The 18,194-nt window shown below is 38.2% G+C and overlaps 1 long non-coding RNA gene across 2 annotated transcripts; it reads left to right on the top strand.

Moving 5' to 3' along the window:
* The first annotated feature begins 3,230 nt into the window (after positions 1-3,230).
* Positions 3,231-5,938, top strand: LOC120082924. 2 transcript variants are annotated; one of them, XR_005483332.1, is made up of 6 exons: positions 3,231-3,319; positions 3,399-3,548; positions 3,632-4,268; positions 4,353-4,668; positions 4,750-5,043; positions 5,293-5,938. It is a non-coding gene; the product is annotated as an uncharacterized LOC120082924 (long non-coding RNA). The 2 variants fall into 2 exon arrangements; XR_005483331.1 differs by having other exon boundaries at positions 3,399-4,268.
* Positions 5,939-18,194: the final 12,256 nt, after the last annotated feature.

Genomic DNA, 18,194 nt, shown 5'->3' with positions numbered 1-18,194 from the left:
ACCAAACTTACCCCAGATCCACGGCAGTAGGGATTAGGGCGGGCGGCCGGAACAGCTGGCTTGATGAAGCGGCGGTGGATTTGTGGAGGTGGGGTTGGGGGCCTGGGTAAGACGGAGCTGGCAACGGTTGTGCGACCCACAGCGGTGAGCTTCGGCACGCGCTGGTAGGAGATCTTAGACGAGCGGCTCGGGCTGGGGAGTCGCGGTTGGAGGACGACCATGGACAGTCCTCGACGGCTCTGGCGCGAACGACTATGTGGGGAGTCGCGACGGCTGAGGGCGTGATACGTCCTAGAGTGACGTGAGGCTGCGCCGGTGTCGGAGGGTTTCAGCAAGCGAGGTGGAGGCTCGAACGGGAGACACGGCGGCGCGGCAGTTATGGTGGCGGGGAGTATTTGGCGGCAGGCGAGAGGGGGTTGGGTTTCGGGTAGCGTAAGGAAGAAGGGACGAAAGGAACATTTTGTTTTATAAATATAATAATACAATAATAATAATATTAAATAAGAGAATAAAATAAACTTTATTTTATTTTTTTTCCTTATTCCACTTTATTTTTTATTAATTTCTTTTTTTTCCCCAAATAAAAATTACATTCTGCGCATTAATTTTAAACTTGAAATAATTTTCAACGTCAAATCATTAAATGAGCTCGCAATTACACTTGCACAGTCCAAAATTTCCAAAAAAATAATCCCCTCAAATAATAAAAATTACTGAATATTACATTAATAAAAAAATGGGGGATGTTACATCTACTCTTATCTCAATGCAGTCATCGAGTGTCCTCTCCCAAAATAATGGTAACTCCAGTCTAGATTGTTGTAGTAACTGACGCATTTTTCTGTTTGTTCTTTCCCATCATGGCAACCTCGTACTAGATTAACGTGATCTTTCACAGCATCTATCGTATTTTCCAAGCTTTAACTCCTTGTATTTTTCTTCTAGTAGACCGACATGTAAGGTATCCTTGTCACTCGACTACACAAAATACTTGATTGCAGTTCATATGAGGACTACTCATTCGAATACAACTCGCGTAGAGGATCGCCACAAACTAGTCATCACAATCATCCTTCGAAAGTGATGACCTTCTCCACAAACGGAAGAATGAGAATTGGAGTTAGATCTCGTCCTCTTCACTTCTCTCACAACATATGATGGTAATTGAGCTGTTAAATCCATATCGAACCTACAAATCGCCCAACTATTCTCTTTGAACATCTCTAAAATGCCTTTGGATAAGCTTTTCCTTCACATCTTGTTTGCATAGCAATGTAGGCCAAGCTCGTTACTTGATAGGGAAATTGTCGACTAGGGTATTCTGAAAACGTGTTGACATCTAAAATCACACTTCTGCATGAAATAAAGGAATTCAATCAGTAAAACCCTCCAGAAAAAAATTGCAAAAAACATTCCTGTTTAAATCTCGCTGGTATCCTCTCGCTGGTATCACTTTCAACTGCCCTCACTTCTCAAATTTTTTTTGAATTAGTGAAGATAGTACTGTATGTATTTTATTTATCTAATAATACATTCATTTAATGGTGAAAACAATGAGGAATCTCGCGTTGTCAGGAGGAAATCCACCTGTTTCACCTTCTGATACTCCACATTTTGAGAATATGGGTGAAATAGTATTGTTAGTAATTTTTTTTAATCATAATAATACGTTCATGTTCACTTCTTTCTTTTTTTCCAGCTTCAAAGATCATATTCCTAATACATTTGGTGTGTATGATATCGTTCAGATTATTTTTAGTATGTTTTACTATCGTTTCCAATCAAATTGATTTTTTTTTAAATTATGTAATTGGTAAGAAACGCATGGTATAATTATAACCAATGTTTAATTTCTGAAAAATATAGTTTCTAATCGGTGACATAAGAATTAAAAAAATATTGCACACGAAATATTCATTACAATCGGGTAATTTTTGTGGGTTTCTTTCAAAATACTGAATGTCGTTTGATTTTAGGTTAGTTTTGACAAAAACCCATTGTGTTTGGACCATAGATTCAGGTTGTAGTAGAGTTTAAAAATTGGGAGCGTGTTGGGCGAGGTTGCAAAGGTTTGTCTTAGGTAATTTTGGTGAGATTTAGTATCTTGGCCCTTTTGGTTACAGGTAATTGTTGAAGCTCTTGCTATTGAACTTTGGTTTTAATGTATGTTCTGGTTGGGCAAATAAAGAGCTTTGAAACTGACTTCGAACCAAGCCATAACTTTGTTAAGCTTAATTTAGGGACCTTTGGTAATTTGTTTAAATTCAATTAGACCCTAAGGAATAAGTTGAAAGCATTGGATTTATTGTTTAGGTTGGAGTGGCTAAATTAAACATCATAATTTATGTTATAGGTGGGATTTTGGTCTTCCAAAAGTATAAAAGGATTCATTGCTCGGATTAATTTTGGGAGTTTCGAATTGAGGTAAGTAATCTTACTACTGGAACTACCCACAGGTCAGACACTGGATATATGCATGAATATCAAGACAGAACGATAGCATGATAAACGGATAGAGTAGTAGGACTGATATATGTTCTTGTATGAGAATCTGAAAGATTTATTTGTGCACGTAGATACCTGCATGCTAGTAAGAGATGATACTTGATTCACTGAGTTGTATTTGATAAGAGGATATTGAGGCGTATATGCATGTTGTATAGCCATGATGTTGAGGTGTATATGTATGTTATAAAACCATATTGTGATAATTGTGATGTTGAGACTGTGATAGTGTCTTTACTGATTAGTTAGATGTCCACTAGATATTGTGTTTCCTTCGAAATTCACCAGATATTGTGTTTCCTTCGAGATTCACAAGATATTGTATTTCCTTCGGGATTCACTAGATTTTGTTTCCTTCGGGATTCACTAAATATTGTGTTTCCTTCGGGATTCACCAGATATTGTGTTTCCTTTGGGATTCACCGGATATTGTGTTTCCTTCGGGATTCACCAGAGGTTGTGTTTCCTTCGGGATTCACCAGGGGTTTGTTTCTTTCAGGATTCACCAGAGGTAGTGGGCATACTTAACTACAGTAGGATAGAAATCACTTTTTCATGTATGTATGTGTCTCATGAGGATTAGAGCAGTTTTTATGTTCCACCAAGGGTAGACATCTAGAGGACATAGATGCATAGCTCGACCCTAGTAGTGGGGTTACTTACTGAGTATTTTATACCTGTCTCTTATACACATCTAGATGTGTATAAGAGACAGGCATTGAATGACAAGGTTAGTTTATACAAGATGAAGGTGAAAGGAAATGAAAATTATGTCGTGAAGTATTCTTTGCGTGGATTTCCACAAGCGTTCCAGGTAAATTTGCTTAATATAATAATCGTGTTGTTTGATTTAATATTACTATTTTTCTTAATATATGTTAAATTTTATTTAGGTATGGACATATGAGATCCTAACTGCATCAATAGCTGAGAACATTGCAGAGCAAAGGAGCAAGGTGGTTTTGCCTTGCATATTACGATGGTCATGCTCCCACTCAGTGTCCTTCAAAGTACTCGAGAGAGATATATTCGAGTCTAACAATGTACATTTACTTTATGCATAATATGTTTATTTGGTTGTTAAATTAACACTAACCAATTTACTGGGTTGTTAATGCAGATAAAGGTTAAAGAGGGTATTGTCATGATAGACACTGAGAGGGAGTTTCGGGATACCCCAGTGGACAGACGACCTATATTTGATCTAGGTGCCAATGATGATAGTGCTGAAAGTAGCAATACGTCGAGTAGTGGGGGGTAGTTCTGAAAGCGACAGTGATGATCATTATGGAGGTAACAATGATGAATGTGGACGGGTGGAGGGAGGGGATGAACATGAGCATTCTGAGCACGAGGATGTTGAATGTGGAAGGGTGGAAGGAGGGGATGAACACAAGTATTTTGAGCACGAGGATGTTGAATGTGGAAGGGTGGAAGGAGGGACATACACACCTAATGATGATATGTTCCATGATGTGATGGGGGATGTACACGATGAGGACCCACCTGATGTTCATCTTGCAAACTCCCATAGAGGAGAGCGATCTATGGATGAAGAGTGTCCTGAGTGTGCTGCCCGCAGGGAAGGAGCCAATCCGAACGATTCTATTTATCCGTACCTGCGGACGATTAATAGCTCACTATCGAGGTTGGATGGTCGTATATCGAGTTTAAATAGTCATGTATCAAATATAGAGGAAAACATGACAGACATGAAAGGACAATTGTCGGTCATCCTGTCACTGTTGCAGTTAATGTGCAAGGTTTGCATTTACTATCATTTTATGTCTTTACGTGTTTAGTTTTTACATGTTCGTGAACTCATCATTTTACTTTACTAATTCAAGGGTTCCACGGTGAATAAGGAGACGACAAGGTTACCCATCCATTTCGGGATCCCGATACCATTGATGCGACTGCCTCTGATACTCCTATCCCTCTTGTAGAGCCTTAAAATACCACCACTTCACCTACTCCCATCCCCCCTCTAAAGCCTGATACCACAACATCACCCACTGGCGTTGAACCTATAGAGGCCGACGTCCCACAAACAGAGGCCGACATATCTGACTTACTCACCATGCCACATACAAAGGTGACATGTTTGACATCCCAGAGGCCGACACTTCTGGTATTGTTACGACCACAGAAGAAGTTACACTAGTGAGTAATTTATTGATCAATAATCTTTGTTTATATTTTTATATTTCTTGATGAGTAATTTTTTGTTATCTGTTTATGTAGGAATCTCGAAGAACTACTAGTAAGAGGAAAGTTGTTGATAAATATACGCCTTCAGCTCAAGTAAAAAAGAAAAGTGTGGTTAATTATCCTCTCCCAGGTGTGCCTATGTCACTATCCAGAGCAATTGTCACGTACAACGTAGCACATGATGTTCCACTTAATATCTTTACAGAAATGATGGGCTAGATCTCAGATGAGAATACTAATAACGAGGTTCGAGAGAATTCCTTTAAACCACTTGCCAAGCAATTTTTCAAGGAATTGATTGAACCGAGTTCGTGGGTCGAGTACGATGTAAGTTTCCTAGTCTTGACTTTTTACAGTTGGATATCTTGTACTTTTACTGACATAGTAATTTTTTGCAAACCATAAATATTTTATTTCATTTTATGAAAGAAAAATTTTAGATCCGACCTGACATGTGCATGCACAAGTTCACCATGTTGTCAATTGGTGTAACGGTAAATTTTGATATATTTTGTTGTGCAGAGTCATTTTACTATGGTATATTTTGTTACTTAACTTTTCATTTTATTTGGCAAGTCACCTTAATGCTTGTGGCGGGGTATTTAAACGAATAAAGAATAAGACGAGACTGGAGGCTGCCATAACATGGAAGGATGAAGACACGTACAAGTTCTACATCACCGGTAAATTCGATGTCAAATGGGCGAATGTGGATATAGTGTATACGACAATGAATATCAGTGAGCCCTGGATGGTCCTTGCAATGGACATTAACAGAGGTCATATATTTGTGTTCGATTCACTTCCGTCATACACACCAAGGACAAAGCTGGTGAATTGGTTGGAGCCATTGACTGTCACAGTACCATCCCCACTTCACTACTGTGACGTGGATTATTCAAAGTCGGACCTATCCACACCTCGTTGGAAAATCTTGTGACCTATAAATGCGACATACAACACGGGTCGCTTGATTGTGGCATCTTTGCAATAAAATTACTAGAACATCCAGTGACTGGTGTTGATTCGTCCATAATCACTCAGGAGAAAATGAGTGAATATAGGATGCAGTTAACGTGTCAATTGTGGGCGAACACTCTGTATTTGTGTATAAAACATGTATTTTTATTGCATTTTTTGTGTATGTTGAAGGATCTCAAAACGAGAGTTCCATGAGCGGGTTTAGATCGCTCTGATTTCACCGTGACCGAAATATAAATGATATACATTCTATACTAACAATTATGCATAATAAACTCAACAACAACATGCTCAGAATATGATAAAGCATAGAGAAGAGGTTCATTACTAGAGGAAGACGATCTTCGATTATGTGAACCCACAGCAGCGGAAAACTCCACTAATCTACCAGCACCCAACGAGTTTTTTGTCTGTTATTGCATTATCCGAACGTACACAAACAAGGATTCGGGGACAACACCACCACCAGGGAGACCTAGGTATCCTCGGCATCAAAAACTCAAAGAGTGGGCTCTGGTGAGTTTGGTAGAAGACAGAGGAGAGGATTTCGTGTAGACGACAAGCGTGCACGAGAATTTTGCTATCGTATAATGGGAACGCTTATCGTATAGTAAAACTATACGATCGTTTAGGAAAAACTGGACGATCGTTTAGGAAACTGGTACACGATCGTTTAGGAAATGCATGAACTAGCGATAGTTTAGATGAAAGAGAATCTATCTATAGGCTCTCGGCGATCAATCTTTCACGGTTTCTTTTTTAGCGCGGGATCTTGAATGCACGAATATACTCTTTCTAAATTGAAAATGATTTTCAACCTTTATCCCCCCGGTTACCTTAACCCTCGCGGCCCACGTTCCCATGTTCAAACATTTAATTGGTTAATTATTAAATAATTAATCAATTAATTTATTTAATAAATATAATCATATTATATTTATATCCTATAGTTTGATATCATATATCTACCATAGTATTTTTCTTCTACTTGACATAAATCATATTTATATCTAATTTCCTCCAAGATAATGTATCTCATATATTTAACCAATTATATCATATATAATTAGCTATCTCCAATTATATCATATATAACTGTACTTCTCTCTTTATCAAATTTGAAATTTTCAAATTAACCCAAAACACGTGGTTCTCGGACTTTATCTAAGCTACCAGGTGAACATAAATGAACGCTGTGGTCGAACTCCAACGATACGTAAATAGCTGGACTAAACTCTTAGCCACGAGATTCACTATCCGTTACTGTCAGTTATTCCACTAAAGACAACAACTGAAACTTCTTTTTATCACGAATATATTTTTCTGTGTCCATTTGGATATAACAATCATGAGTACGATGACCCTTCACATATGCTGCATAAGTACAAACTGGGTCAATTTACCGTTTTTGCCCCTGTAATTACATTTCACTCCTCCAAGTCCACTGATTTCTCTAAATGAAACAATGATAACATAGTCCGAACTATTTGTGGAACACCTCTCGAGCCAGAGAAGGTGTGTGGTGCCACATCGTTCAAGGCCCGAATCAGCCCTTAAGGGAGTCATCTATCGTACTATCCACCTGCCTCGGGGAAGGAGTGAATTCCAATCTTGGTGTAAGCTGAGTTTCCAGCTTCCCAAAATCAGACGAATCCCCAAAATTGGTAGGTTTGAATCGGCGAACTTGGCCACTCGCACCCATACAAATCAAAAGATTCGCCCCTCAATTGCAAGAGTTCCCAACTCACTTAGGATGAGGTCATGTTACCTTGGATCCATCCTTTAGTGAAGTGAAAGTTTTGTCATGAACGGTGTATAATATAACGAGCATTAACTCTTCGTGGTCAATCTTTATAAACTCTTTGTATTAGAGCCTCCGCTCGCATGTCCTCAACACGAATGATCAGGATCAAAATCATTTATGGGGGAAAAAGGTCACAAAACCCCCCAAACTTTTGTGCCATTCACAAAGCGGCCCGCATCCGTAACATTTACCAGGATAGGTTTCCCTCCTATATCATCATTAATACAGGCACCATTTTGGTTATCCTCCCAAGACATGACCACTTGTTGTATGTACACTATATAACATGCTTAAAGTCAACATATAGATAACTAGGGGTTTTTATGTTTATTGGTTTGTGATTAAAGCAAAAAACAAGTAAATGAGTAAAACAATAAATGTGAAGTAAATATCATTATATTAACAATCGGGTGTTCTATATATGTTTTACAAACTCACAGGGAAAGTTGACACGAGACTTTAGGCATCAACCTAACAGTAAAAACATGTATTTTTTTAAATGTATGTAAAAACATGTATAAAATAATTTTTCAGTTCAAAGTTCAGAAGTTCAATTTACCACTTTTATCAAACACATGTATATTGAGCTACTACTCTTTTCATTATATCAATAGTATATAAAACATTTATCAAAAAGTTTCAAGTCAAAAGTTCAAACATTGAGTGAATGAGATTTGATGAGAGCGAGATTGATGAGAGCAAAGACTTGATGAGAGAGTGAGATTAGAGAGCGAGATTTGAAAAACAAATATGAAAGTCTCAACTTTTTATTACTTATAGAAATACTCAAGCTTGTTGTTGTTGTTTTGTTGTTGTTGTTTTTTTTTTTTTTTTTTTTTTTTTTTTTTTTGTTAGCTCTAGCTTGTTATTGTTTTTTTTGTTTACAAATGGGGATGAAAAAAGAAGATTTTTTTGGCTTTACCAAAAGGGTTTTGTTTTTGTTTACAAAAAAAAAAAAAATAGAAAGTATGAAAAAACTCTTCTTTGGGGCCTGGATAAATGTTTGTATAACACAAACCAACAGACCATTACAAGATAAAGTTTAGTTATAAACTAAACTAGAGGTGAGAGGTATTTGTGTCGCGGTTTCTATGATTTTCAGTACGTCGCACAGTTTTTGCAGTTCACTACAATTTGGCATTATGCCCCATAATTCCCACAACCAACCACATTTCATTTGTTTTGGCGGAATTCTCCTCTGGATGGTATTCTTCTCACATCTCCGTCGCCTTGGCTTGTGTGCCAACAAACTTTTGGAAGAGAGATAGTCTTTTACATATTCTTAGAGTTCTCTCTTCCATTCTGATATTATGCCCAAGTGGATTTATCCGCATAGTAGTCATTAGAGAGTCCACTGTATACAATCGTCTGCAAAGACTCTAATGGGTATATTTTGTTCCTTGGTTAGCCAACATTATATGCAAACCATTGGATACAAGTGAGTCGAATTTCTACACGCTGCTTCCTTTCGTGTGAAGATTCACAATACTGGTCGATCAATTATCTCGCAAGTGGACCGATAACAATCAATAGGCTCAACCCAATATCGTCTGCCCTTATCGGCCCTCCACTTGCCCCCCCAATCGGGTTTCACGAGCAGACAGAGTGCATGTCGTTCGAGATGTCTAGTAATTCCTTTGTTGTTAGAACCAACGATCGGAGCATTCCTTCTAAAATGTAAATCAAGCATATTATGGGGCAATAGTCGATACTCTTTAGTTAACGAATTGAAACACTCCTGCATTGTTAGACGTCATGTTATCATATCTTCGTTCTATTTGGTAAACCCGTGCCACCTTTGAAGACCGATGTCTTCCAAATATTTCCATCTCGGAAATTTACGAGTTCGTCCCATTTGTCTGGAATTATTGTCATGCGAAATGCTCTTGCTGCATCTTAAATATCCTAACAATCGTACTATCCTTAAAGTTTGTAATAATATTTTGTTCTATGTGCCATGTGCACAATCCATGAAATGTCGTGGAAAAAAAATGCATGAATATAGCATTGCTGATAGATTACCATCCGATCAGACACAACACCAGATTTATCGAGTTCTCGAATATTGCATTTTCAAGTTCGACTTAAACCATTTCCATGATCGATCATTTCATTGTCCATTATTGCATATGCTAGTGGGTATAATTGATTGTTCCCATCCATAGAAACGCAACCTGATGGAATAGACGGACATTATACAAGCAAAATTAGGATTCTAATTACACTCTAATTTCTCTTAAATTAAAGGAAATAAGCAGTGCATCATGAAGGGAAAAACAGTGAATTAAAAGTGTAGGATACTACCTTTGAAGCTCCCGAAAACCGCTTTTTCTCATGAATCTCGATCCAAAACTCTTTCGGACCACCACTAGAGTTAACCTTACTATCCTCTGGACTCAGAACCGAGTTGTGGGACCGGTGGATGAAGAAAACTGAGAAAGAGAAAAGAGATCGAAAATAAGATGGAAATTAGGTAGGTTTGAGTTTTTTCTCTTTTTTTCAAAGTTGTGATTTTCCAACCCAAATATGAAAAGCAATTTCCAAAATTGTTAAAAACTTCTTTTCATTCAAAATGATAAGCCCAATTTATAGAAAAATCTATGCAACAATTGCATGAACTAAATGCCATAAAAAAACCAACACCTATATTCCACTATCTTAGTGGGCTTAATGTCTCCACTATAAGCCAACACTTAGACCACTATTTTGTTAGTGGAATATCCAACAAAAGTTTGGATTTTCCCACTAACTATAGTCAAAGGGCAAAATATGTCAATTTGATCAAAGTCAAAACTTTGACCAAAAAGTTCATCCTTTTGACTTTTTATGCATTTTTTCCCGTGCTTGACTAATTTTGACTCCCGAGCATGAATCTGCATTCATTTTTCTCGAAATTCAAATCAATTTGAATATAAGGTCAGTCAAAGTTTGATTTTTCAAAGTCAAAAGTCAACTCTTTGACTTTTTACATCTTTGACCATTTCCATCATTTCCCGAGCTTCTGCATATGAACATTTTTATATTCTTGATATTTAATCACATTTAAAATATTAAAGCTGTATCTCTAAGTTGAAAAAATACTCACCACTATATCATACATTATACTTGTCAGTTTCTCTCTCCACATATTTGAACAATTCGGAATTATTCATCATACTGTTCTAAGTTTATTTCCATATGAGCTAGTAGGGGAACCTAATGAACCTATAGTCATGGGCTCCAACGATCCGAGATTAGCTACTAAACTCTCTAGATGGAGCTAATCAACATTCGATTAACTAATGGGTCATTCCACTTAAAGTCCCGTAGTTGCACCTCCCCTTTCACTATAGATATTTTGTGTTCCATTTGATACACATGATTTAGTAGTTATAATCCTTCACATGGTTGTTCGTAATCTCAGCTGGGTCATTAAAACCGTTTACCCCTAGACTACTCTTGTTCCTTAAGTTCCACTAATCTCTAATGAAACAATTGGTTTAAGGTCTAACCTATAAACCGAATCCCTCTCGGGCCAAGGAGAGGATGGGGCCCTTATTCAAGACCTGACTTTCAGTACTAAAGAGAACAACCTATCTACTATCCTTATATGGGTAGGAGTGAATTTCTGTCTTGCACCCTATGTTCCAACTATCCACCCGATTCTTACCCTTGAAATGGGGAGGCGTATTGGGCAGCGATATGAGCTGCCTCTATCTATGCAAATCTAAGGTAATTTCGGAGGTGAAATAGGAGTTCATAGTTTGTCAGGATTAAGATTAAGTACCTAGGTCATCAATTAACGAAATAGTCAGTTTTATACATAAAACGACATTAGAAAACGTAAAAAGTGACTATTTCTGTTCAGTCTTATGTAAACTCTTTACATAGGATTGCCGCCCACTCAATATCTCTATATGAACGATTCAAGATCAATTGTTTGTACTAACTACAAAGGGCCGCATCCATAGTGTCCCAAAATAAGGCACCCAACCTATTCATATACTATAGACCATTTTGGCTATATATTTGAACTTGATCCTCTTTATGTTACTACATAAAGTTCAGACTACATTAAAATAGCCTCCAAGACCTTAGTTTATTGGTTCAAGATTACAATTTCAAATAACAACTTTGTCGAAAAAACAAAACAGAAATGTTTTATTAATTTACAAACTACGAGTTTTAGGACAAAAAGTCCAACACAAACAACCATGGTACCTTTGTATTTTTCCTTTTAAGTGTGACCCATCAATAATTATCACAGGGCGACAGCTTGCGAAACCTCTAATACAAGGCTCTAATTCCACAAACATATACTTCAAATGCACCTCATCTTCAAATTCCGATTCTCAAAGGACGTACCAATTTCTATATTTTTAACGCTTCTCCATAAGCATGTAGTATGAAGTATGAGTATTTTGAAGTACCTCTAGTGAGATCATATGTGGCTTCCCTGGTATGCCACGCTTTATCATAACTTATGTTCACGCCATAATCTCTCCTCATATCCTCAACAATATGACAAGGTTTATAAATACGTCCTATTCCCATGAACTTATCTTTAATAAACTGACCAACAAACGTAGCAGTTGATTGTCTATGATTGTGATTCAGAATTCCAATGGAACATGTGTGCGAACTGCAGTACTTTGTGATCTTAAATATATCAAACCCTTCCATTTTCATTGCACGAAGGCTCCACTTACAAGTTTCCTCAATACATTTGACAGTGAACAAAGATTTGGTTGACTTCCTGACCCTAAATTCAAAATTTTTTGTTGATGGACAAAATAGATAATCGCATTTTCAAGTCATTTTTACACAAAAATAGTTGACCAACTTCAATATCCTCTGTTTCAGATGAAGAGGTACCATGCATAATCAACTCTGCCCCATGACTTGAAGACATAGATGGTGGAAGCACTGAAGCTGTTATAGAACAACGCACATCATGATCACGATCCATTTCATTCAATCTTGTTGGTTGCTCATTAACATCCACTGAAATCGGTCGGTTTAACGATTTTAGTTCGAAAATTTAAATAAACGAAAGATCTTCCGTCGGTTCGGGTTTGGTAAAACCAAACCAAATTAAATTGAACCAATGGATAGTAAATCTATGTTAACGCTCGAGATTTATATCAAACAGTGTCCTTATTGCAGTTGGCGCTGAAGTGAAACTTGCCGGTCGCGTTGTGATTTCAAATTATAAATCAATATGCTCTCATATTAATTTACACAACTAACTGGGAGTAATAATATGAGATATACAATTAGATTGTAAAGAAGAAAATTTGAATTTTCTTTCAAGACCTGTTCCCATGTTTATTTGACTAAGTCAATTCAAACCTTTTTAATTTTATTATTTGACTTTTTTTTCATTTGAAACGTAATTGTTTTTCTAGTAATCATTCCATGTATTGATTTTTTTTTTTTTTTTTTAAAACTCAAATAATTGAAGTTGTCTCAGTTGAAATTAAACAGAGAAGTGGCATATGAGAGTCCTAAAGTTTTGGAACTTTATGGTATTTTTTGAAATGTAATCTAACAACTTCAATAACTTTTGACAATTAGCTCCATACAGTCGACTCGCCTTGCTTCCCCAACAAATTTCACAATGAATAAAGCTTTGTTTATCCCAACGCAAACACAAAGACTCTGTTTTTACTTTTTCAAACAATTTTCCACACAATTTACTCTAATTTCTAGTCACCCAGACACATGAAATCCAAAAACAATTGCAACTCTTCATCTTATCATAATTTTTTTCCTACTTTTTTCACTTACATGCTTCTACACAAGATCTTCCTTTAACACAGACACGATCACATCAACAAATTTCATCCAAGACTCTGCTACCATAATCTCCAATGCCACTCACCTCTCAATTCAATCAACCGATACGTCGGAATTTGGTTCAACAACCAAATTTCTGTACAAATGGTCGTTTGGGTAGCAAACAGAGACAACCCTCTCAAGGATTCTTCTGGAATTTTCACTATTTCCAATGATAAAAGAGACGTCCACGCCTACTGAATAAAACAAAATTTTCCTTTCGTTTTGTTTTTGCAATTCAATTTCCACTATTTGGTTGTTATTTTCTCTTTTCTTTCTCATGGTTGTTATACTTAACCAGTATTATGATGTCATGTGGCAACATATGCATTAATAAATAGCTACTACACGATGGGCACTATTCATCATGGAAAGCCGATCGTTTAGTGAATTCTTTTCTTTTCTTCTGTCGTTTACACTTCCGCCTTTATCATGTAGTCTCCTGCCTTTGTCATTTACTCTCTCGCCTCTGTCGTGTAGTCTCCTGTCTCTGTCGTTTACTCTCCAGCCTTTGTCGTGTAGTCTCCTGCCTCTGTCGTTCAGTCTCTTGGCTTGGTTGTTTAGTCTCTGACTCTCTATCACTTACATGGTATCAGAGCTTTAAGCATCATGTTCTTCTTAATGGCGTCGAGCTCGGGAACATCTGAAGAAAATTCCACTCTACTAGTGACATCAAATCCAGGTATCCATTCAATACTTCTACCTCCAACCAACATCTTTATATCTTCTCCATCGTTTACCCCACTTGCTACCCAACGCATCCCTTCTCCTGCTCGAAACCCATTTTACCCTTCTCAATATAATCCTCCACCACCACCCCTTCACCCTCAGTATGTCGGTTTTCCCACCCATCATTCTTTTCAAAACCAGGTACCGATCAATCCGTTTCCACACTCCTATCCCCGCAATCTCCCGTAGCAAACTTCCCTCATATGTCCCAATCTCTTATTGTCAAACTAAATGATTCAAACTATCTTCTCTGGAAAAATCAGCTTCTCAATCTAATCATGGGCTACGGCCTTGAAAGTTTCTTTGACGGAACCTATCCCCAACCACCGAAATACCTCGATCCTCAGCAGACTCAACTCAACCCTCATTTCTCTTATTGGCAGAAGTGAATCATACTATCATGAGCTGGTCTTACTCCTCTCTCAACAAAGATAAAAATGGGTGAAATAGTCGGGTACAAATCAACATTGGAGATTTGAGAAGCGCTTCGAACGGTTTATGAAACTTCTTCAACAGCTCGGATTATGGGACTACGCTCTCAATTTCAAAAAATAAGAAAGGATGGCATCACTGTATCTCAGTACCTCGCTAAGATTAAAGACATTGCGGATAAGTTTGATGTTATTGGAGAACCTTTGTCTTACCGTGATCATCTTGCCTATATTCTTGAAGGCCTCAGAAATAAGTACAACCCTTTTGTGACTTCCATTCAGAACAGAACTGACCACCCCTCCATCGCTAATGTCTGCAGCCTGCTCATCGCATATGACTTTCGGCTGGAAACACAATCTGCCATGGATCAACTTCAACAAATCCAAGCCAATGGTGCTCATCTTTCTCTACAATCTTAACGTCCTAACTGGCCACAAAATACCAAATCATCCTTCAAACCTCCTTCATCTCTCCCAGGTATTCTTCCTAACCCTGCTTTCTTTGCTATGAATGCTATTGATCATACCTTTCCTAGATCCCCTGCCCGAGCTCAACGACCACGCCCCATCAACCATTACACTCCTTCAATAGGCTCCAATGTCAAATCTGCAATAAACTTGGCCATACAGCCCTATCTTGCTACAATATTGATAACCCCAAATATAGAACCATTCATCCCCCCAAGCTCATTTTGCTCAAACTACACCAACCCCAAATCAACCCTTATCCTATGTCACTGCTTCCCCTACTCCAAAATCCAATCATCCAGATGTAGGCTGGTATATGGACTCCGAAGTACTCATCACATGACCCCTGACCTGTTCAACATCCAACAACCTACTCCATATTATGATGGTGAACAAGTTGTCATAGGAAATGGGAAGTCTCTTCCCATCTTTCACACTGGTTTTTCATACTTTCTGCCCTCTATATCTAATACTCCAGCTCGTCTTCACTCTGTCCTTTACACACCTTCAATCTCTCGAAATCTAATTAGCATCGGTCATTTATGTTATGATAATCATGCTTATATTGAGTTTTTCCATGACTCCTTTGTTGTGAAGGATCTTCAAACCAAGAGTCCACTCCTTTGGGGCACACTTAATCGTGGCCTATACAAGCTTTCTGTCACTTCACCTGCTCCAAGATCATCCACTTCCTCCTTTCATCCAACTGTCTTTATCTCAGCACTCACAGATTTTTCCTTGTGGCATCGTCGCTTAGGACACCCCTCCACTCCAATAGTTCAGTCTATTTTGTCTAAATGCAAATTGAAGTAAAAAAATAATACAAATATATCAGTCTACAAGCATTGTCAAATGGCCAAGAGCTATCATTTGCTTTTCATTCTTCAACTTCTCATCCACCCTCTCTCTTTGATATTGTTTATGTCGATGTATGGGGTCCTTCCCCTATCAATTCAGTAAATGGAGACAAATATTTCTTATTGTTTATTGATGCTTTCTCGCGATTTACTTGGATGTATACCATAAAAGTAAAATTAGAAGTTCTCCCCTATTTCCTCAAGTTTCAAACAATGGTATCCAATCAGTTTTCCGCTACTATTAAATCAATCCAAACTGATGGAGGAGGAGAGATCAAAACTCTCTCATCTATTCTAGACAAACTTGGCATAATCCACCGTCTATCTTGTCCCTATATACCTCGACAAAACGACACTGTCGAACGAAAAAACAGACATGTCTTTGAAGTCAGCTTAGCCATGCTTACTTATTCCTTTATTCCACATACCTTCTAGCCTTTCGCCTTCCACACAGCGACCTACATTATCAATCGGCTACCTATACCTCTCCTTGCAAACAAATCTCCCTATGAAACCTTATACCACAAACCTCTTGATTACCAGCTTCTTAAAGTATTTGGCTACACCTATTTTCCCTTTCTTCGGTTGTTTAATGACCATAAACTTCAATACCGATCTCATGAATGCATCTTTTTAGGCTATACCTCTTTGCACAAAAGATATCTCTGTCTTCATCCCACAACAGGTCACATTTACGTTTCTAGGCATGTAGTATTTAATGAAACTGCCTTTCCTTTCCTAGATAACTCTCAACCAATCACTTCTTCTCCACCTCTTTCTTTTCCTGTCATTTCCATTCCTATTCTCATCAGTCCCCTCAGCCCTTCCTCCCTATATCAGGCTACTGCCAATTCTCAAAGCAACATTGTTCATCACTATGATTCCCCCCATCTACCTTTTTCCATCCCATTTCCATCCTCTCAACCTACACCACCTAGCCAACCTACTGCTCACCTCCTTCAATCACCCGAATCCTCAACCAGTCCACCAACTTCTATCATTCCCTCTCCTTCAGCACTACTCAACTCTGCCCTCCCAACTCCCTCTACTTCCCCACACCTGACCATTCCCACCACTTCAGACCCACCACAATCCCTCCCTCTCACAACCAATAACCATATCATGATTACATGATAAAAAGTGGGCATTTTTAAACCGAAGGCTTGGTTATCCGTGGTCACTGACTTGGACAAAACAGAGCCAAGATCATACAAGGAAGCTCTTCTTCATCCAAGATGGAAGCAAGCAATGCTTGAGGAATATGAAGCACTCATATGAAATAATACATGGTCTCTCACACCTCTGTCCCAGGATCGCAAGGTAATTGGCAGTAAGTGGGTGTTCAGACTCAAACAGACTCCATCAGGTGAGATTTCTTGCTTCAAGGCTCGTTTGGTTGCTCAAAGCTTCAGCTAAGATTATGACATTGATTACTTTGAGACTTTCAGTCCAGTGGTCAAGCCTACTACCATCCGACTTGTGCTATCCATTGCTTTATCTCACTATTGGGCCATTCGACAGCTTGACGTACACAATGCCTTCCTCAATGGTGACTTATCTGAGAAAATGTATATCAAGCAACCACCTGGTTTCATAAGTGACCAACATCCCAATCATGTCTTACTTCTGCACAAGGCTTTGTATGGTCTCAAACAAAGTCCTCGAGCATGGTTTTCAAAGCTCAGCACTTGTCTGATGCAATGAAGCTTCACAAATGCAAAATCTGATTCGTCCATGTTCATTTTTCGCAACTCACACACTTTAATCATCTTCCTCATTTATGTTGATGACATTATTGTAACTGGCAATAGTTCTACAACCATCCAACACTTCATTACTTGTTTAAACACTCAATTTGCACTTAAAGATCTTAGTGATCTATCATTTTTCCTTGGTATTCAGGTAGCTCGTTCATCAGATCATTTAAATTTATCTCAATCCAAGTACATCTACAACTTACTTGATCGTGCACAACTCACTGACTGCAAGCCCATTCACTCTCCAATGGCCGTTGGCACCACCTTGTCCCTCACTGATGGACAACTACTGGACAACCCCTCTGAATATAGAAGCTTAGTCGGAGCCCTCCAATATTGTACGCTGACCAGACCAGACATCAGTTTCAGTGTCAATAACTGCATCTCCACTCCTCTGCTGCTCTATGACAACCTCAGCGCCACATACATGGCCGCCAATCCTGTGCTTCACAACTGGACGAAACATCTTGAGATTGATCTTCATTTTTTCAGAGAAAAAGTTTGCATCCAAACAACTTTTAGTCAGATTTCTTCCCTCCGAAGATCAATTGGCCGACATCATGACAAAAGCTTTACCAAGTCCTCATTTTCTTAGCCTAAAGACCAAACTTACAGTCACGACAGCTCCTCGTTT

Source organism: Benincasa hispida, chromosome 8, assembly GCF_009727055.1.
Source record: "Benincasa hispida cultivar B227 chromosome 8, ASM972705v1, whole genome shotgun sequence".
Classification (NCBI taxonomy): domain Eukaryota; kingdom Viridiplantae; phylum Streptophyta; class Magnoliopsida; order Cucurbitales; family Cucurbitaceae; genus Benincasa; species Benincasa hispida.
The sequence above is the reverse complement of the archived record's forward strand: the minus strand, read 5'-3'. Positions and strand labels throughout refer to the sequence as shown.